Source organism: Cervus canadensis, chromosome 15, assembly GCF_019320065.1.
Source record: "Cervus canadensis isolate Bull #8, Minnesota chromosome 15, ASM1932006v1, whole genome shotgun sequence".
In the NCBI taxonomy this organism is placed as follows: Eukaryota; Metazoa; Chordata; class Mammalia; order Artiodactyla; family Cervidae; genus Cervus; species Cervus canadensis.
This window is the reverse complement of record NC_057400.1, coordinates 26,877,656-26,897,643: the sequence shown is the minus strand read 5'-3', so window position 1 is coordinate 26,897,643 and position 19,988 is coordinate 26,877,656. Positions and strand designations below refer to the sequence as shown.

Here is a 19,988-nt window from a genome sequence, read left to right as displayed (position 1 = left end):
GATGATACAATTTGTTGTGTAAGTTACTGATTCTCAAAAGGATGCAGTGAGGTAACAGTGTAATTTCTGTTTTCACACAAAGACTCCCTTTATTTCTCTTAAAGGTTAGCTACTTAATTTTGTCTCCAGTCACTCAGTAACCACCTTTTTGCTGTAGCATTTCTCCTTCAAAATTAGTTATGGCTGCAGACATGTAGGACTTTTTGTGTGAAAAGTGATAATTAAGTTTTTACTAATGGCAACAATGTTCAGCCCAGATTGAACTTTAGAATCACAGGGAAAACTTAAAAAAATGATGCTCCATCTACCCTAATTTGCACATGACTGAAGCAACTTAGCACTCACACACTCACTACCCTAATTAAACCAGAAAACTAGGAATGCCAAGCAAATGGCTTGAATGGACCAACAGGCAGAAGGATCACATGCACTTGTCAAATGAGAGCAATATATTTGCATTAGAGGTTGCAGGACTTAACCAGTCATTAATGGCAGAGAAAATTAATTAAATTTATGCAACAGAAATACGGCAGTAGCGATGGCTTTTCTAACCTGTTCCTTTCTGTATAGAACTTAAATTAATAAGGTAAGTGTAAGTGTTAATCGCTCAACTGTGTCCAGCTCTTTGCAAGCCCATGGACTGTAGTCCTCCAGGCTCCTCTGTCTATGGAAATCTCCAGGTAAGACTACTTGGAATGGTTAGCCATTCCCTTCTCCAGGGAATCTTTCCGACCCAGAATCAAACCTGGGTTTCCAGCATTGCAGGAAGATTCTTTGCCATCTAAGCCACCAGGGAAGCCCTTAGTTAATAAACTTGGATCTAATTCTTGGTTCAGAAAATGTCTCAGCATGTCCTTTTATATTTTGACCAGGTTACCCCTTCACAACTATCATAGCAGTCTTGACTTAACCCTAGGTAACAATAATCACTTTAGTCTGGAGGGTAACATGTTGGTTCAGTGTTTGGATTTAGGAGGAAAATTGCTTATTTAATTCCTCATATCTGTGGTGTTTTGAGCTTTGATGCCAAAGATCATGAAATCCTGGAATACATTTGGCCCTTCAGAGTAATAATGATTACTATTTATTGAGTTACCATTCCAATGACTATGTTGGGTATCTCCATGCATAACCTTATCTAATCCTCAGATGCATTCTTATCATTTAGTCGCTAAGTTGCATCCAACTCTTATGTGACCCCATGAACTGTAGCCTACCAGGCTTCTCTGTCCATGGAATTCTCCAGGCAAGAATACTGGAGTGGATTGCCCTTTTGTTCTTCAGAGGATCTGCACCACCCAGGGATTGAACACAGGTCTCCTGCATTGGCAGGCAGATTCTTTACTGCTGAGCCGCTAGAGAAGCCCAACCTTCAGATATAGCTGTCCTCCTTTTAGGCACAAGAAAGCTGTGCCTCAGAGAAGCTGAGTCAACACAGCTCCTGAAATCCGATATTCAAACCCAGGGAATGTCTTGACACAAAAGCCTGTACTCTCTTCAGCTTACCAGACTCCCTTCCTCTATACTGAACACTGACACTGTCTGAAAAAGTGCAGAAATTCCTTCAGCAGCTAGAGCACTTCTCTATGACAAGGAATGCATAACTGCAGTTATAGTTACAGAACAACCCAGTTATATTTGACAACAGCCCATGAAAACAAGACCTCTTAAAGGGAGATTAATGCCATCACATCCTTTCAACTCAGACCTATACCTGCTTATATAATTGGCCTTTCACATATCAGTTGGTAAAATCTAGCCTCAGGAGAGAGAGAGAGAGACGCATGCAGTATTTATACTGTTGTTGAAAGTTTCACGGCCTTCAAACCACACAGGTTGGAACTGAATTTGAAAATCTGTCTCCTGACTTCTTTTGAGGAATCACTAATCTTCCAAAGGATGCTGTGTTTGCTCTGCATGAATGGTTTAGCTAGAGAAAGTGGTCATGCCCTGGTCACTAAAAGAGGCTGAGTCGTTTTCCTCTGTATTTAAAACCAAAACATGACTTGCCATATAAAGCTGTTCAAAATCAGTATCAGAAAGAACACTTCCTTAATGTTCAAATAATACACCAAAATCCTGTCCCTATTATTTTGACTTCCGAGGGAACGTTTGAAATAAGGAGAAACAGTTAAATGAAAGGCCAAATTAACAGTCTTTCATCTGATAGACTTAGGTCACGAACAAATAGCTGGCTGTAACTATTCCAGCATCATTTTTTTACAAATGAGAAGTGAACTATAGCATCACACTATCACTGAAATGTTAAGTCACCATTTAAGTTGAGGAAGAGTGTTCTATTTCTGCCTTATGTTCTATAACATCCAAATTTGTAAAGAATTGGTATCCTTTACTTTTAAAACAAATACTGATATTATTTGATTGTTTAGATTACCTAATGCTTTATTCTTCTAAAAACTGATACAAATACTAAGTTAATTCCCAAATTGCATAAGTGATAGGCAGTTAGAATCTGAAGTACCAGGTAATGACTCCATCTAACATCTTTTTTTTGCATGTTGTTTTTGATAACAGTTGATATTGTCTTTTGTCATAAGGAGAGAGGTAGCTTAAAGTACTTCCCAAAGTGGCAGAGTTGCAGGAAAAATCCTATTGCCCAAAGCCAGTTTCTTAGCAACAGCACCCTCTCAATGTGTCACAAAGTCTGAAGCCCTTTGGCCCCTGAAAGGAAGTTCCTTAGGTGTCTTTTCCACATTGAATGCTTTGTGATAGTTGAGGCCTGCTGGCTGTCAACTCCGTCCCTTAAGGGAACTTGACAGATCTTAAAAAAAATCAATTTTAAGCTCACATGCCCCAGTGGGTGCCAAAGCCACTTCAGAGAGCCTGAAAGATGGCTGAGTCGACAGGATTTGACTTCTAGAGGTAGAAAGGTGACAAACTCTATCATGAGAAAGGGGCAGCTCGGGGCCTCAGAGGCCTAACCTGCTCCCAGGATCTGGGGCCTAGTGTTGTATTGAACCTATTTATCTCTTTCATGGGCCGAAGGTACCACAGGGAAAGAAAAGTTGTTCAAAAAATGCTGGCAGAATTCAGGGGTGTAAATGATGAATTACTTTTCATCAGCTGAAAGGAAACATAGTCCGGAACAATACTGAAAGGGAGCAGGAGCGGCTGACCCCCTGCTTCAGAGCAGCCAATATCTTCATTCAAGAAGACAACCATGAAATTACACAGAAAATGGGATTGTCATGAACAGCCCCTTGAAATCTCAGTATACAGTCATTACTGCATGGGAAAAAGCCTTCATCCACACATCATAACTTGTAACAGACAAGAAGGGAAAAAAAGAATGGGGGGGGGGGGGAAATAGGCCTTGGAGTTACCAGTAGGAATATGGAGAATATTTGTTGATTGAAACTTTCCCCCATAAATTTCTCAAATACTTTCACATGGCTTTAGCAGTGTATTAACTTAATGCTGATTGCTGATTTCTCCTTTTGAGCTATTTTGGGTGAGTCTGTATTAATTTTAGGGAAGTAGCAAGGGAAGAAAGACCTGTCTTTATATATATAGGCTTCACCCTACAAGATAAGAATTAAATGGACTGGTATCGTAGGTCCTCAAATTATTGCTTAATTAATTTTCTAAAACTCAATATTGTATATTACCTAATAACCATACAGAGCTTGCTTAAATTTTTCACTCAACTCTCAAACTTTGGAAGATCAACTAATTTTAAGGTCTGTGTGAGAATAGTTTGAGTCGGAATATAGAATTTTTAGGAGGGCATCTAGAATATAAAATATTGGTGACATAGAAACATTAACATAAATGATATCATGGCTATGTATTTTGCTTTGTCATTCTGGCTACTTTCTCCATTGAGTTTAACCAAATTTGCCCTAGTCTTTTGTTTTTTAAAGGATTACTCATTACACTCTTTTCTTCTTCTGTGTTCCAGTGGTTTAGGTGACTAACTCTCATGAAAATTTAAATTACAAATTTTGACACAAGTCCAGTTATAGACAAATGGAAGGCTGTGACTGCTACATGGGGTACATTTTTTTCACAGGTGATAGGAGAAAGTTGAGTAGGAAGTGTCTATTCAGGCCAAACAATTCCTTGCTAACTTCTTAAAGATACTGTTTGAAATTTCAGGGTGTTCTTGATAACCTTTTATCTATATTTTTTCCCATAAGTCTATGTTTAAAAGCAAAGATAATTTGCATTGATTGGAGGAGTCATACTTATTTCCTTGTCTGCTTATAATTCTCTTAAAACAAACAATTTAGACTATAAAAGCAACTGAAAAGAAATAATTCCCTCATAGTCTACTTCTTACAAGAATATTAATCTCCTAGAAAAGGAATTGTCTCACACACTGGAAGCTAGGCTTTGCATTTAACTACAGAGAAGATTGTCCAGAGAATAAGGGTAAAAGTAGAATGACTCATGATTAAGCTTAACTTCACAAGTTAAAACACAACACATTTCAATGGTAATAGCTGTCAAAGTTTTTGATACCTTTTGATAGTTGTTAAGGCTTTTGAACTACTTCTACTGTTTCAGTAACTGCAATATACTGAAGATGTTATGAGGTATATGGAAAAAAGTGAAATTCTGACCTAATTATAAGATGATGGTGGTTTAGTCGTTAAAATATTGTCTTGACTCTTGCAATCCCGTGGACTGTAGCCTGCCCGGCTCCTCTGTCCATGGGATTCTCCAGGCAAGAATACTGGAGTGGGATGCCATTTCCTTCTCCAGAGGATATTCCTGACCCAGGAATTGAACCCAGGTCTCCTGCTTTGCAGGCAGATTCTTAAAAAACTGAGCTGTGAGGTAAGCCCTAATTATAAGATGACTTATAATTTAAGAGTTCAAGACCTTATTTTAAAAGAAGATGAGACCATAAGGCAAAACATCCAGTTCCCTGGTTTATTGTTAAATCCAAGCGAAGACAGTGGTTTTTGCCCTTCTGGTCTTATTGTTTTATTTTCCATTTTGACATAACCACTGAACAACCTTCATGATGTCATCTGGAGCTACACTTATACAGTTGGCATTAGGAACTGGGGATAAAAAGTAGAGAAGCTTAATTTCACTGCCACTTTCAAAGATTATATCTTATTGTCACTTACCGATAAGTAAAAGTTTTCTTTTTATAGACTCTTTTCTTTGTGGGGGTTTAATAAAGCTTTTTCTAATATTGTGTATGTGTGTATATGTGCAGGTGTGCATATGTGTACACCCAAGCTATGAGCTCAAAATTGTTCCTCTTCTTTTCCATTTATTTCATTTTTCCATGCTCTTATGGTAAGTGTAGAAGTTCTACCCCTCATGACAAAGTTATATACTCTTTTTAGCATCTTTTGGACCTTAACAGATATTTATTGTAGCTCCAATGTATTTTTAGTAGCATAGAATTGTTAATTTATAAAACATTGTTCATATCTTTCATTGAAAGATTGCCATTCATAATTGCAATAAATTGCAATGCAATTCATTGCTCCTTCAATGCTCCCTCCAGAAATCTATTAATAAATTTGTTCACAGTTTTTTCTTTCTGTCATATGTATAGTTCAAATGTTCATACATATGATCAAATGTTACTCATTTGATCCAACGACAGCAAAAGTAAAGCCACGACCATTCTTCAAAGGGAAAAAATATGATTATTAAATAAGCAATATTCTCTAGAAGTAGATCATATGTTCTAACACGTAGGCTTGCTGACATTTAGTTAGCCTTAGCGTTTGGTGTTCATCCTTCTTTTAATTATTTTTATTTAAAAAAAATCAGGTTAGAGGAACCAAAGTAAAGTTCGTTGGCAGATAGGAATCCTGTTTACTTTCCAACTCTGAACTCAGCAGGTTAGGTAATTGGGCTACAGAAAAGTTCCTCCATTTCTATTTCCAGCTGGTGATACACAAAAGGCAGGAAGTTATCTCATTAATGGGGCACCAGCTTTATGCAAATTATGGTAACAAAAAGGCTTCCCTTCATACTTTTTCATAAATTACCTAATAAAGTGGGAATAAATGGCCATATTCAAGAGCCTTTGTTGTATTTTTAGCACAAGACTCTTTCTGTTACTGCAAATATGACTAAATGTGCCTTGTTCAAAAGGGGTGTTTATGAAATAAGGCCACTCAAAAGCTTTTATTTCTTAACAGCCTTCAGTTACTTTTATGGCACAAAATTAACATAATTAGTCACAGAGAATAGATGACATAAGCAGCATGCCATGCACAAAAGGGGGAAGCAGTATCTAAGGAAGGTATTTTGAGAGATCAAAAATTTTCAAAGTGCTTAATACTAGAAGGTCCTTTTTATTTGTGCACAGCCTTAAGATACTTTTTTTTTTTTTAACTCCGTGAAATTCACATAATGAGATGCAGTAGACAGATGACATTAGCGATGTGCCATTAGAAAGAGGTCAGTTTCCTCTGAAAGATAGTCACTGTTCCTGCTCGTCATTAATTTGCAGCTTCAAAGCACTGAGCATATGATAGCCTAGCATGTTAAGCAAGTTGCAGTTATCTTTAAATAACCATTTTTTCCAGTTATTAGAAACTAAAGTTTTTCAACTACCGACTGAAAGCAAAATTAAGGCATGCAGCAGTGTTGGGGAGGAGGGGAAGGAAAAGAAAGGCAGGAAGATTAGGAAAAGAAAATCAAATATATTTTAAAAATGAAGTTGCTGATGGTTTTCCCTGGAGGTGACCTGCTTTAACTTCAGTGCTAGAATTTGGGGGTCAGTGATGGGCCTTGAAGATTGGAGTGCTGGCTAACAAATGAAACAAGTGGGGATTTTTGGTTTCTGTGGCCTTATTGTGGCACACATAACAAGGCTAAAAAGCGATTGTGTGGTTATTTATGATCCCACTGAGGGGGATCATTGAAGCCAGAGGGCTCCGTGAGGTAGGAACATTAAAAGGGTTAAGAGCATGTGGGTTTCTCTTACATGAGTACTGATCAAATAAAAATGCATTGAGAAATAGATCAGATTATCTTATTTTAATGTGAAGATCAGTGAGATTTCTCTATTTTGGTTGGTGAGAAAATCACAGACGAGAACACAGAAAACTAAAGGATTGAGACTTTTAATTCATCTATGAGTTCAAATCTGTTATGACAAGGCTGTTTTATGTTTAAATAATTCCTTTTTTTGCATCAAAATACATGAATATGGTACAACATTCATAATATTCACAAAGACTTACAGATTCTCCAATTTACATTCCCTTGGAGTCTATTTTTGACAGAAATTCTAGAAGCATTTCATAGTGTCTAGCTGCTTTAAAAACATTCTGATTTATAACTTCATCTCCCACCACCCAAAGCAAAGTTCAGTCCCCAAATCTGGTGTACATGTGATGACTGACTTTCTGCTATATATTTAGCTTGTGTATCAGTGAGTGGCAAGGCCAAAAGGCATCAGAGAATAAGTATTAGTAAGAATAGCAGACAACATTGGTGAACATTTTGAAACTATTGAAGCAAAATGCTTATTTTTAGGTCAGCAGTAAATAAGGTAAAAATGGTGATTGTTGAATGATGATTTTACATCTGCGGTGACATTTTACTACTAGGAGAGTTATTTTTACTCACTGTGTAGATTGGTGATATTGCATCTTTGCAGTGCTTGAATTACCTGGTGCTGGGCAGGACAGGGGAAGATGGCCTGGGGCACTGTTCCAGGCTGTGAGGAAGTAGAGACAGAGAGACTCCGGGCTGATGCTGTAGCTATGATGGCCCTACAGGACATGGGTCATTGCAGCTGAACCAGCATGAATGTTTATGGAGGAGTTCCCTCATGAAAATCACAGATTAAGGAAGAGTAAACTAAACTGCCCCTCTTTCTTCCGTAAAGTATATGTGATTTTATATTGCTTAACTTGCTTTTAGCATTGTTTGATTAGCTTCCATTTAGTTAATACTAGGGCTTCCCAGCGGAGAAGGCAATGGCAGCCCACCCAAGTACTCTTGCCTGGAGAATCCCATGGATGAAGGAGCCTGATAGGCTGCAGTCCATGGGGTTGCTAAGAGTCAGACAGGACTGAGCGACTTCACTTTCACTTTTCACTTTCATGCATTGGAGAAGGAAATGGCAACCCACTCCAGTGTTCTTGCCTGGAGAATCCCAGGGACGGGGGAGCCTGGTGGGCTGCGGTCTATGGGGTTGCACAGAGTCGGACAGGACTGAAGCGACTTAGCAGCAGCATCAAAGAAAGTATCATTGAAGAGTAACTAGAAATTCACTAGAGTGACAAAACAGAAGCTCAAACAAGGGAACCTGAAAGGCCAAGGCTAGTTCTCCACTGATGGGGTTGGAGGCTTAATCAGTGAAACGTGGGATATGCTGACCCAGGAAGTTTGAAAATAATAGTGGCAATAGCTGAAAAAGTGAAACATTTCAAATTTAATTCTTGTTTTAAAACAGCATCTTATACAAATCCAGGCTGACTTGGACTGCCTTTTGGTAGTGCTTTAGAATGAGAAGAAATAAGCATAACCATTGCACCTTTTCAAAGTGCTTCCTAAAGTTGGAGGTTGTCATGGATGCATTGCAAAGGTTTTCCTTTTAACCCTCTCAACAACTGTATGAAGCAAGTATTTTTTATGCCTGGTTTTCATATGAGAAAACTGAAGCTGATCTACCCAGCATCACAAGAAGTTAGGAAAGACCATCTGGATTCACATTCAAACTCAATTCTTTTTTTGGCTGTGAGGTTTCTTGTGGGATCTTACTTCCATTCTTTTCCACCAACTTTCAGGGAAAGCCCTACAGGATCTGAGAGTGAATCACAAGACAGGACATGCAGACAGTATAATATGAAATTTTTAGAGCCTCATTTATTATACTCTTCACATTTAGCTTTTTAATGATTTAAAATGCCATATGCATTTGTAAATAAAATTTGTATGAATTTTCCTTTAAGAATATCAAGCTGTAAAATAATAGATGGTGCATATAAATGGCAAAAAAATAAGTAAACAAAAACAATCATTCACCCAAATACATATAATGTAGAGTAATTGAAAAAAGATTTCCATTGAGTTCAAATGCTATAGTTGCTTTTTTGTCACTGTTCTTTTCCATGAAAAATGCTGGAGAATAATTATATGTGTTTAACTATATAAAAGAAGCCATGATAGTTAATACTATATACTTTTTCTTGTAAAATGGATTCCATCTGCTTTTATTAAGGAGAATAGTTAGAGTAGAATGAAATACTTATTAATCTAGCTGGTCTAGGTAAGGTCTAGTTCATTTTAATTAAAAAGCTGAATTTCTAAAGAATTGCAAGTATATAGATGCACTTAAAGCACCTTGCATTTTACGCTTAACCTTTTACTTTAATCCTGAAGCTTTCTATATTGTTATTTTAAGTACATGTTAATAATATGCAAGCTGATGCTTTGAAAATTCTCTGAGATGTGGTTAATGAAGAGAAACTACACCATAAATTGTATCCAAAATATGCAGTCCATGCAGATGTAATTTTTCTTGAACTGCAGTATTTTGCACTAAATTGCAATAAATAATTTTTCAGCTTGTTTGGGTTTATTCTCTATCGTTTATAAGAAGTACCATCAGTTACTACTGAAAGAAACAACTACATACAGTAACAGGCAATCTTAGTTTAACAAGATCCTTTGGATAAAAATAGATTTCAGATCTATCTCCTGCTAACAGAATGCAAATTCTGATGAAACTACACACTAGTGTTTTTCATAATTTAAAGTTTGTCACATGGTGTAATGCACTTGCTCACTTTCCCCTGAGTTCTGCCAGATGAGGCAGAGTGGCTATGCCATTTTATGATCAATACAGACAGAATGTTCTACAAGGTATTCTGGGAACTGTAGTTAACAGAGAACATTTTTCTTGTAAATGCATTTGTTAAAACAATGCCCAAAAGAGACATGATATTCCAGCGACTGTCCATGTTTCTATGATGAACCCTGTGTTTTTCAGTGGATTGTAACCAGCAATTTGGCCCTTGCTAAATGGCACCATCTGTAGTTTAGCCTGCAGATTTGCACAACCCGAGATACTGTCACCATTTCGGAAAGTCTGTCTTTTAAAGGTCTCACGTAAGCCTAGGTTAAGAAAGACAAGAAGATAGCTGATGTTTTCACTGCTTTTCATTTTAAGCTGAATGATCAAGAAAAAGACAATGCGCTTAGAGTGGAGTGATTGTGTCAGTTTGTCTCCAGTGGATTATTTTACACTTCTGCTTGTTTTCCTTTCCACGTTATATTATTATCATTTGGAAATAAGTAGGAATGCTGTAAGGAGGGAAATAAGAAAATACTATGACTCTGTCTTTTGCTAGAAGATATAAGTATCCTTTGAATCCTAGGCTATTGCAGGAGACAGAAACTAAGATTTTGCAAAAGACAGGAAATGAGACTGGGGCAAACTGGGGAGCAGTGCCCAGCTAAAATAAGCAGCCTGAATATAGCACTAACAGATGGCTGCCATGCCCCTTGTTACAAGCTAGCCTATATTTTTTTCCAAAAGATGTCAGAATTATGGAGTTTTCTTACAAAATTAAATATATCAAATGCCTTAATTTTTAAAAGTTGGCAGCATATTTAATTTTAAGATAAATTTGTTTTTTTTTATTTTGCACAAGTCAAACAAAACACTTCTCCAAACCAGATTTGGCCGAGACACCTCAGTAGCAAACCTATACTCTAATCTTGTATCTTCACATCAGTCAAGCGTCAATGCCTTCTTAAAAATGAGCAAAAACTGTAGAAAAGATAAAAAGTTAAAAAAAAGAGTCAAATTGGATATTTTTTGGTTCATCTGTTTCTGTGTTTCAAATGGATTGATTATATTGAAATTATTTTAATAACTTTCTATAAACTTTTAAATTTCTTTTCAAAGCATATTTCTGTAACTTGTGTACTCACATTCTAATGACTTCATAGGTCATCAGTACTATTTATGATTTTGTATTTTTAAATTGTTATTGGAGATAGTTGCTTTACAACATTGTGTTATTTTCTGCTGTATAGCAAAGTGAGTCAGCCATACATATACGTATATCCCCCTTTAGGGGGTGGATTTCCCTCCCATTTGGGTGATCACAGAGCATTGAGTAGAGTTCCCTGTGCTACAGAGTAAGTTCTCATTACTTAGCAATTTTATACATAGGAGTCTATATATGCAAAAAGTGAAGAGGAACTAAAAAGCCTCTTGATGAAAGAGAAAGAGGAGAGTGAAAAAGTTGGCTTAAAGCTCAACATTCAGAAAACTAAGATCATGGCATCTGGTCCCATCACTTCATGGGAAATAGATGGGGAGACAGTGGAAACAGTGTCAGACTTTATTTTTGGGGCTCCAAAATCACTGCAGATGGTGATTGCAGCCATGAAATTAAAAGACGCTTACTCCTTGGAAGGAAAGTCATGACCAACCTAGATAGCATATTAAAAAGCAGAGACATTACTTTGCCAACAAAGGTCCGTTTGGTCAAGGCTATGGTTTTTCCAGTGGTCATGTATGGATGTGAGAGTTGGACTGTGAAGAAAGCTGAGCACTGAAAAATTGATGCTTTTGAACTGTGGTGTTGGAGAAGACTCTTGAGAGTCCCTTGGACTGCAAGGAGATCCAACCAGTCCATCCTGAAGGAGATCAGTCCTGGGTGTTCATTGGAAGGACTGATGCTGAAGCTGAAACTCCAATATATTGGCCACCTCATGTGAAGAGTTGACTCATTGGAAAAGACCCTGATGCTGGGAGGGATTGGGGACAACAGAAGGGGACGACAGAGGATGAGATGGCTGGATGGCATCACCGACTCGATGGACATGAGTTTGAGTAAACTCCGGGAGTTGGTGATGGACAGGGAGGCCTGGCGTGCTGCGATTCATGGGGTCGCAAAGTGTCGGACGCGACTGAGCAACTGAGCTTAACTGAACTGAACTGAGTCTATATATGTTAATTACAACCCCCCAATTCATCACTCCCTTCCTCTCTTAGTATCCATACCTTTGTTCTCTATGTCTGTGTCTCTATTTTTGCATTGCAAATAGTTTTGTCTGTATCATTTTTCTAGATTCCACATATATGCATTAATATATGATATTTGTTTTTCTCTTTCTGACTTTTGCATTATTTTCTTGAGGTAGCCCAGTAATCACTCATCAGAAATGATTATGAAAGGAATCTGGAGGTGACTGCCAGCTTCTGCTACCTCAGTAGGAGATTGTCTGGACTGGGTAGGGGGAGGGAGCTCCATGGCATGGGAGCCCTCCAGGCGGCCAAAGCCACATAATGTCGACAGTTCATCCATCTGTCCATGCCAAATGGGTCATGGGGAAGGTGACTGTGACAGCAATGCAGAAGACTGTTGAAGTAAGAGTGGCCAGATTGTTTTATATCCCTATTTATTAAAATATTTTAATAAGCAAAAAGTGTACTTTGCTACAATGCTCTCCAGCACTTCAACATTGGGCATATTGAGCTTCTCCGAGCTCTGCCTGTCCAGCAAACAAAGCCCTGTTAATCATGAACTGACCGAGATCATGTTCGGTGTTGGACAAGTCATATATCCAGGGACCACAAGGTGCTGTGGGGGAACCACCTACCTGGCGGGTCCAGTCTGTCTGGAGCTCACCCACCTAACCCCAAACTTGGAAGACCTCGATCCCTCTTCAACACGGGTGAGGGAAGATTGGAAGATAGAGCCAAAGGGAAGGGTTTCTAAGTTTACTTTTTCCTAAGTTTTCTCACAAATTATCTAGTTTCCCTTCTGGTATTTATGAAATAGCTAAAAGTAAATGGAGTAAAGGCCTTGTTATAATTTTTCATAAAAAAGAAATGGTAATGGAAGAATTAACATTATTAAAACTAAATAAAGCTAAGTAGCAAAATAAATAAATGTATACTTATTTGTGAAAAAGTTATTTTATAAAGAATCCTTTGGAAATTGAAGACAAGAAAGTGTAGTTATTGGCAGCTTTTTCCTCAAAAATAAGGTAATCCCTGATAACTGAGTCCTTTTTAAGTACATTCCAATATCCTAACTTTGGTTGCTTAAGGATCCAAATAAAATCAAATAAGATTGTGTGGTAAACAGTCACAAAGAGAGAACAACACAATTTTGGAGGAGAATCAAGGTGATGAGAAAAATCTTGGTTTTTTTTTTTTTCCCCTAAGAGAATTAATATGCATGTATAGAGATGTGTGGGTTCCCCAGGTGGCTCAGTGGTAAAGAATCTGCTTGCCAGTGCAGGAGATGCAGGTTCCATCCCTGGGTTGGGAAGATCCCCTGGAGAAAGAATGGCAACCCACTCCAGTATTCTTGCCTGGGAAATCCCATGGACAGAGGAGCCTGGCGGGAGCTGTAGGAGCCTGTAGGACTGTAGGACTGTAGGAGCCTACAGTCCATAGGATTGCAAGAGAGCCAGACAAGACTTAACGACTGAACAAAAACAATATGGATGTGTAGGATTCCACTGTATATATGTTAAAAAGAAAGATAAAAGTATATCCAAGAGCATTTTTATTGTTTTGAATATTAAGCCCAAATCAAAGCATTTTGTATTTACAGTTAGTATGAGGATTGCTATTAGCCTATATGTATTTAAATTCTACCTACAATTTTCCTAACTGTGCTCATTTTATTTGGAACAAATATGCCATGTTAGCATATCAAATGATAAGTTATCTCATAGGAATCAGTTCCTAATTTAAGATTACTGGATATTTTAAAGGCCCAAGTGTGTCCCTTATTTGGCCCTTTAATACATGCTTGCTGCCTTAATTCGTTTCCCTTAAAAATCTGGTGATGGCTGAAAAGAAAAACGAAAAGTACATGTACTCTTCACTGAGGCAGAAAGAGCCCTAATCATAAAATTTCCGACCAGAACAGGGTCACCTACACTTAAATTTTCTGTAAACAAATAAGTGCTGAGACAGCTGATCAACTTCCTCAGTGCATTTTTCCCCTAGTACAATCAGTTTGAGATAAATTGCAAAATAAATAAATGTCAAATAACAATTCCCATGACTAGTATTTGAACTGAATTTAATGATGATTATGAAGACAAAGCTGTGATAGGCCTCTGCATAGAAGGCTTAAAGGGAACAATCTGAAACAATTTTAACTCCGAACCATTTTAACAAATGAATGTATTTCCTAAATTGCCACATCAACCAATCCTGCTATCTAATTATGGCCAGCAAAAAGGGCTACATATTAACTATTCCAAAACCTAAGCCATTATTTTTGGTTGACGTTCAGCTAATAAACCTGAAAAGCATTTTGCTCATTGAATAGTCAAGGTTTCTGCTTTACAACTGATAGGGAATATAACCGGAAGTTGCATTGTTCTAAGTCACACATTCTCTTAAGACTTTACTCAGACTCTGTGCTCTTGCTCGTCATCAATGCTTCTACCATCTTCTAGGATAAAATCATCACAGTTGCTTCTTAGAATAGAAATTTAAGAGAGCTCTGCCCATCATTTCAAAATTATTAAGAAAAATATCAGTGAAAAGTCCATTTTATGTCCAAAAGGGTAAAATGACCTAGGAGCAGGTGATTCTGTAGCCCCACCTGGGTCGTTTTGACAGCTTATGCCTATGTGCTAATCAGCTTGTAGCAAGGCAGCACCCTTGAACTTGTCAGGAAAAGCAATCTGGAATTCACTGATTAGCAAAAGGAATTTAGAGAAACAGTATGTAGAAGTATTTATGGAAAATAAGAAATATACTTTCAAGGTCCTAAAATTTATTTTGCTATTAAGCTTGTCCTTTGGAAAGTTGTAAACCTAAAAACTTTAAATCTGTTTCCTAATACCCTTGTGTTTGTTGATCCTCTGTCCACTTATTTTGAAGGGATCTTTTAAAGTTATTGCAAAATGTGGAGTGCATTTGCCATCTACTGTATATCATGCAATGAACTCTATTTAACAGTCCAGGGGGAAATTTTCTTTGCCTGGAGGATACATTGTTCTTTTACCTAACCAACACTAACTGTATTTCCCTTTTTCACATTTGCGACCAAAACCCTCAGAGCCATATTTATGATCCATTTTTAGAAAAGGCATCACAACTCTTCTCTACCTTAATCTTACTGCAGGCATCAACTTTCTCTTAACCTTTGTCTTAATTCCTCCACCTCATCTTAATATATTCATCTGGTTGTTTTGAAATCTGGGAGGCTGGATTGCAATTTTGAACACCAAAATAATAAAAATTAGTTCATAACATTTTCCTTTTACCATATCACTTTTTGGAGACTATATGGATTAAAGAAAGAATCACACACACACACACACAACCCTTTAGGAAGTCCAGGGTTCTTTTTTCTCTAAAATAGTTTAATGTGTTTCTCAATCAGTAATTAGACTTTCTTATAAATTCATAAGAACACAAAGATAGCCCATTAATTCAGGCAAAGAAATGACAGTTTTTGCACAATCAAACCCATAAAAAGTGAGACATTCAAAAAAAGTAAGTTTATGGTCCTATTTTTGTATTTCATGTAGTGCCAAGTGTATTATGGCAAATAATTGCTTAATAGATTATTCACTTTGGGGGAGCATAGACACTCTTCCTTGTTACAGACCTAGATTCTTGAACTCTTTAATCAATGTAAATTGATAAGAGGCCAGACTAGAAATTCAGGCATAAGGGAGCAAAAACAAATAACAGGTCCCCTTGCTTGCTGCCCTAGGAGGTTGAGGTGGTCCCTTAGGTGGGATGGGGTGGATTGGTGGATTAAGCTGGAGAGGTGGCTTAGGCCGTCTGCCCACCCACTCCGTGGTGCAGTGTACTGGGATCATAGGCAGCACCCTGCTTTTCCTTCTCTCACCTCAGAAATGGCAGTTGGGTTTGGACCCTTTTGTATGTTGTTGTTGATGATTTGCCCCAGTTGGGCATGCATGTGGTTATTTTAGTCTCTTATATTTTCTTTGTATGCTCTTGCCTGAGGAGACATTTATCCAGGTAAAAGCACTGCAGTAAAGGGTCCAAGGTCCCAGCCTGTCTCAGGCTCACTGTAGGTAGGGGCTGGTAACAAGGAACACCACTGTTTCCTCTAGGTTTTCCCTTTCTTGTCTCTCTCTCAGTTGGTGCCCACAAATTCTTTATTTTCATTTCACCGTGCATAAGTCTTTACAATGCTTTGCCCTAGCCTTGACAGTCTGACTTTTTAGCGAATCATAAAAATTCTCTCAAAGTCTTTTAGTTAAAATTCCTGAGGTAAGAAATTTAAATGAATTAAATCAAATATCCCAAGTTGCTGTTGAGCATATACCTACTCCCTAAAAGTGACAGATTCAAAGTCCACCCATCTTTATTCATGGGTGTGCAGACCCCAGCTGATTTTGCAGGTGAATATGAGGTTACGTGAAAAGGAATGCAGAGAGTGGGGAATGATAGACCATTCTAATAGTTTATCACATCTATCAATGTATATATGCACGATGATAATTAACTCTATGTTTATTACTCTGTAGTCCAATTTGCTGCTGCTGCTGCTGCTGCTAAGTCGCTTCAGTCGTGTCCGACTCTGTGTGACCCCAGAGACGGCAGCCCACAGGCTCCACCGTCCCTGGGATTCTCCAGGCAAGAACACTGGAGTGGGTTGCCATTTAGAACCTGCTAAACACAGGTTTGAACAAAAATATTCCCTTGTTTTGATTTGTTTGATTCACTTGGTTTCCCTTATAAATACTCTATCCATCAGCTTTGATGTAATCATAAACTGTCCCCAAATTCCAGTGGCTTAGGTACGTATTTCTTGTGCATTTCACACATGATGGTTGTCTGGTTCTCAGTGGGTCTTCCTATATCAGACACAGGCTGAGGAAGCATCCGCCATTTGTGACATAATATTCTTATGGCAGAGAAAAAAAGCAAGAGAGCTGGCAGAGATGTGTGAAGGCTCTTAAAGTTTCTGCCTAGATGTGCTGCATGTTATTCCTGCTCACATTACATTGGAAATAGATCCAGCATTGATGTCAAAGGGATGTGCAACTCCCTTCCTCCATTGACAGGGTACAACCCATCAGCTGGTGGTGAATAAAAAATGTATCATCCCTGTACTGGACAGGGTGGGAGCAAGAAATTGAGCACAATAATGCAACTTACCACAAACTACTATAGTGGCTCCAAATGTACACTGATAGAGTCAAACTCTTTATTCCAATGGTTTTTGAAATATTGCATTGATCTCTGAGGTTCCTTGGACATATAGTGTTGTCAAGAGAAATTAAGGGGCATGTGGTTCTTGATGCCACTCCCTCCCCCTGCCATAGTAGTTCTAGTTTTACCTGTGCTATCTGTCAGAGACCTGTGTAAGATTTACTTTCAGGGGAAATAAGAGCTCTTTTTAATTTCAGAAAAATATTTAAAATCATTTTCTTTGTTTGATCATCAATATTTTCTATCATAAATTGCCAATGTAGTTTTCAAAATTTGTCTTCTCTATCCCCTCCCATTTACTTTACACTTCCACCTAACTTAACTCATCATAATTTTTATATGGCACCATTTTTTTCTTCCTTGACTTTCTTCTACATAAACTACACCCCCTTTTAATGTAACTTTTTAATTCCACCATTAATGCTTTGCAAACCTATGTATCTTAGTTTTTTAAGACTACCATTACAGCTTTCCTGCTGGCTCAGTGGTAAAGAATCCACCTGCCAATGTAGGAGACGAGTTTGATTCCTGGGTTGGAAAGATCCTCTGAAGAAGGAAATGGCAATCCACTCCAGTATTCTTGCCTGGAAAATCCCATGGACAGAGGAGCCTGATGGGCTGCAGTCCTTGAGGTCGCAAAAGAATAGGACATGACTTAGCAACCCAACAACAACAACAACCAATACAAAGTACCACAGATCAGAGTACTTAAACAATAGGAATGTATTGTCTCACAATCCTGAGGCTAGATCTGAGATCAAGGTGTTGACAGGGTTGATATCTTCTAAGGCCTGTCTCCTTTTCTTGTGGATGGCCTTCTTTGTCTTTATCCAGTATCTTGACATGGTCTTCCCTCTCTGTGTATGCTCAGTTGTGTCCAACTCTTTGCAGCCCTATGGACTATAGCCCGCCAGGCTCCTCTGTCCATGGAATTTTCCAGGCAAGAATACTGGAACAGGTTGCCATTTCCTCCTTCAGGTGATCTTCCTGAGCAGGGATGGAACCCGCATCTCCTGCATCAGCAGGTGAATTCTTTACCACTATGCTACCCACTGTGTGTATCTGTGTCCTAAGGGTCTCTTCATTCACAGACACCAGTCATATTGGATTAGAGCTTGTCCACATGATCTCACATCACATTTCACATTGCGCTCATTTCATATGCTAGCAAAATAATGTTCAAAATCCTTCAAGCTAGGCCTCAATAGTACATAAACCAAAAACTCTCCATTGTACAGGAAGGATTAAGAAAGGTAGAGGAACCAGAGATCAAATTGCCAATATTCTTTGGATCATAGAAAAAGCAAGGGTATTAAAAAAAAAATCTGCTTCAGCTTCATTGACTATGCTATAGCCTTAGACTGTGTGGGTCACAACAAACTGTGGAAGAGATAGGAATATCAGACCACCTTACCTGTTGCCTGAGAACCCTGTATGCAGGAAAAGAAGCAACAGTTAGAATCGGCATGAAACAGTAGACTAGTTCAAAATTCGAAAAGGAGTATGTCAAGGGTGTGTATTGTCACCCTGCATATTTAACTTATGTGCAAAGTACATCATGCAAAATGCCAGGCTGGAAGACTCACAGGTTGGAATCAAATTGCCTGTAGAAATATCAACAACCGCAGATATGCACGTATCTGTGCATACCACCCTAATGGCTGAAAGTGAAGAGGAACTAAAGAGCCTCTTGATAATGGTGGAAGAAGAGAGTGAAAAAACTGGTTTAAAACTCAACATTCATAAAACAAAGATCATGTCATCCTATCCCATCACTTCACGGCAAATAGATGGGGAAAATGTGGAAACAGTGACAGATTTTATTTTCTTGGACTTCAAAATCATCGCAGGTGGTGACTTCAGCCATGAAATTAAAAGCTGCTTGCTCCTTGGAAGAAAAGCTATGACACACCTAGACAGCATATTAAAAAGCAGAGGCATCACTTTACTGACATAGATTTGTGTATCGCTGATCCTGTTCCTGATGCCAATTGTCTTGTTTTATCTGACTTTGCTCACTGTTTGCTGAATCCAGGGTAGACAATGCACAAGCGAGGGAGCTGGAGAAACACTTGAGGAGCCGTAGGAACTGAAGACAGGTTTATCCTCTCCTGGCTGGCGCAGCAGCCATAGCAGCAGACAGGCTATATTGTCTCCTCTTGTGGCTGATCCAACAGACACAGCCGAGATGCAATAGTAATGCTGCCGCTTTTTAGGTGGAGTTCACATAGCTCCACAGCACAGAGGAGCTGGTGACCAAGCGAGTTCCTTGTGATGCGCATGTGCAGTTCTGTAAAAGATCTCAGCTGTTACATAGTCATTATTTACAAAACCTGGGGTGAGAGAGCCTGAACAGGCCCTCTTGGCTAATTTGCTCTCTCCCCACATTCTCTATAGGACTTCGCTGATAGCTCAGTTGGTAAAGAATCCGCCTGCAATGCAGGAGACCCTGGTTGATTCCTGGATTGGAACGATCTCCTGGAGCAGGGAAAGGCTATCCACTCCAGTATTCTGGCCTGGAGAATTTCATGGACTATATAGTCCATGTGGTCACAAAGAGTCAGATATGACTGAGCAACTTTCACTTCACTTCACAGCCCCTATAGCCAAAGCTATGGTTTTTCCAGTAGTCATGTATGGATGTAAGAGTTGGACCATACAGAAGGCCGAGTGCCGAAAGACTGATGCTTTCAAATTGTTCTGGAAAAGACTCTAGAGTCCCTTGGACTGCAAGGAGATCAAACCAGTCAATGCTAAAGAAATTCAACCCTAAATATTCATTGGAAGGACTGATGCTGGAGCCGAAACTCAAATACTCTTGCCACCTGATGCAAAGAACTGACTCTCT

At 38.5% G+C, this 19,988-nt stretch overlaps 1 pseudogene; it reads left to right on the top strand.

The window, feature by feature from the left end:
- Nucleotides 1–12,259: 12,259 nt before the first annotated feature.
- On the top strand, nucleotides 12,260–12,708 carry LOC122454026 (annotated as a pseudogene).
- The last annotated feature ends 7,280 nt before the right edge of the window (nucleotides 12,709–19,988 follow it).